Genomic DNA, 2747 nt, shown 5'->3' with positions numbered 1-2747 from the left:
CTACAGGAGTAACGAGCTCGCATGTTTGTGTACGCCTAGTTTCATGGAGCGTCTCAAAGAGCTTCTCATACTACTCCTGAAAGACCTCATTCTTCATTGATATCTTGTTGTTCTGAGCTTCTAGCTCATCGACTTTAGCTTGAAGAGCAACCCTCTTTCCTTCCTTCTTTCGTTGCTTTGCACTAGGTGCAAGAGGGGTGTCATTCTGTGTGCTGTGGCTTCCTTCACTCCCCATGTTGGAGAGGGATGCCTAGTCAAAAAATAGTGTACGAATGGTGGAAACCAGCTTGACAAAGCTGAAGCAAGTGGGAATAAGTGTCGTTCCCACAGACGGCGCCAAATGTTGATACACAAAATCTGTGAGGACTTTGGTACAACAGAAAGTGTTAAGTTTGTGACCTTCGCTAGATTGTTTCGGTCACTAGTGTGGATAAGTATGTAAATAGATGGAGACAGGGAATCAAACACAAGATGTACGTGTTTCACCCAGATTGGCTACGTCCACGGAGTAGAGGAGTTCTCATTAATTGTGAAGGGTTTACACAAGCACATAGGTTCAAGCTCTCCTTTAGTGAGTACAAATGAATGATTTGGTCCAAATGACATTAGGAAATATTGTGAGAGAATGATCTCTATTTATAGAAGAGAGTTTCTAGTTTCATTCTAACATTGACACGTGTCGTGTTATGATTGGCTTCTGATGTTGACACGTGTCGTGCTATGATTGGCTTCTGATGTCGACACGTGTCGCACTGTGATTGGCCTCCTGGTTGAAGGGAAACTCTTATGGGTCTTTGACAGTATAACGTTGACCGGTGCTCAGTAGTTTCGGGATTGGTCAAGTATGGTACAAACAACTTGTAAAATTGATTCCAGAGTTGCTTGGGGTTGCTTTGGTATTCAGAGTGATGAGGCATAGTTGGAATTTGAGTCAAAAGCTGATACATTTTTCTCTGGAGCTTGTGCAGTGGAAGTGGTGTCATCAGTTAGATAGATGTAAACCAGAGGACAATTAAAGGCATTAGTGAACATTGAATAATGTGGAGATCAAAATTAAAGACTTTAGATAGATGTAAAATAGACTTGCATTCTTAAATAAGCAATAATGCCAACATGACACTACAATTTAAGAACACAAATCTTGTCAATATCCACCTTCATATGAGTCACAATTTTAAATTGGGTAACATGTAATGAGAATGTAAGGAAATCAAAGTACATAACTCATTTCTCCTTGCATAAACATTTAAAAAACCAAATGCCAGTTATTGGAAAACTGAATTACCTGGCCAAACTTTCTTTTTATTCAAACATCCATCTCCACTTGCTCTAAATAAAAAGGAGGGAGTGTGTGAAAAATTAGAATCACGAAGCAATGAAGAACAGAACACGCAAGAACTGAAATGTTAAAAATAACACGTACCCATTTCAAAGACCAAAAATCCTACAAAGAAAAAAAAATCCCATAAAATCAGCATATCAGCACTTCCTGCAAAACCCCAAAATAGAAAATTAGAAAAAGAACCCACAATCAGTCGCATGATCCTCCTTTCTCCATTAATCAGTAGCTAATGACCTAATGAAAAAGAACCCAAAACAGACTGCTTAAATTATGAAAAGTGGTTATAAAGCTCATGAATAACTTTCACTTATTTGACCTTCGTGTGATTGTTAACTACAATATCAACATTCACAAAGGATAATTAATTATGAAGAAAATTTGATATAGAATCAAAGATATTGAGAAAAGAAAAAAGGGCAAGACCTTTGAACTTGTTTCTAATTTCCTCACAAATATACAAACAAAAAGAAAGAAAAAATGAGTACAACTAAATATATATCATCCAACCAATCCAATCTATTACATAGGTTCTTAAGTATTTGTATATACCATCCAACCAATCCGATCTATTACATAAATTCAAATCACTTTTCTAATCTCTCCCGAAAAACAATAAACACATTTTAATTCAACATTCATGAATGAGTGCTCAAACCGGGAAAAAACCAAAGGAGAAAAAACATACCAAAAAATTAACAGGACCACTGGAGCTGTTCGCAAAATTATTAGAGCTTCATCCAATTCTAACGAAAACTGAAAGACAGCACTTATAAAACATACCTCAGTTGTATTAAATTTATTTCCCAACAATCTAAAGACAGCCGACGCTCAACGACCGAAAGGCAGTCGCCGCTCAAGCAAAGAAGAAAACAGGAAACAGATCCGGCCAAAATTCGTCAATCCCAAACGGAAACAATCGCAAGAATCCCGAAATGTTCGACCCCCGATCGCAAGTCTACAAATCTCAGAAACCAATTTTATGGTATCGGAGAAAACACCCACAACCCTAGGTCCAAAAATACGGAAACCTCCTCAAATCAGATAGCATAAATAAGATCGCTTAAAAGACGAAAATCAGGACCTTTCCCCCAATATTTTCCGAGGCAAAGAACACAATATTTAAGAACAACAAACAATCGGAGAGAAGCAGCGAGAATAAGGCAGAGATGAGAGCAAGAAGCACAGGGTTAAACCGAAAGGAAAACTCGCGATTGAAGGGGACATATCAAGGATGACAGACGCGTGGATCGAATGGGCAAAATCGACTTTTCACTGCAGCAAAGAGGAAAGAGCAAGGCAAAGAAACCAAAAACTGAGGGGCAAAATGGTCCGGCCACTAGTCAACAGTGCCCCCTACCCCCTAGAAAAACTGGGTTTTAGTAGAGAATAACTTGTAAATTTTACC

The 2747-nt window shown here is 38.3% G+C and overlaps 1 long non-coding RNA gene across 1 annotated transcript; it reads right to left on the bottom strand.

Moving 5' to 3' along the window:
- Positions 1-708: 708 nt before the first annotated feature.
- On the bottom strand, positions 709-2529 carry LOC139192919 (uncharacterized). Its single transcript, XR_011577473.1, has 3 exons — positions 2123-2529; positions 1424-1489; positions 709-1329 (listed from the first exon to the last, which is right to left on the bottom strand). It is a non-coding gene; the product is annotated as an uncharacterized lncRNA (long non-coding RNA).
- Positions 2530-2747: the final 218 nt, after the last annotated feature.

Source organism: Malus domestica, chromosome 16 (assembly GCF_042453785.1).
Source record: "Malus domestica chromosome 16, GDT2T_hap1".
NCBI classification, from domain to species: Eukaryota; Viridiplantae; Streptophyta; class Magnoliopsida; order Rosales; family Rosaceae; genus Malus; species Malus domestica.
Note: the sequence above shows the minus strand (reverse complement) of the source record. Positions and strands in the feature narration are given on the sequence as shown.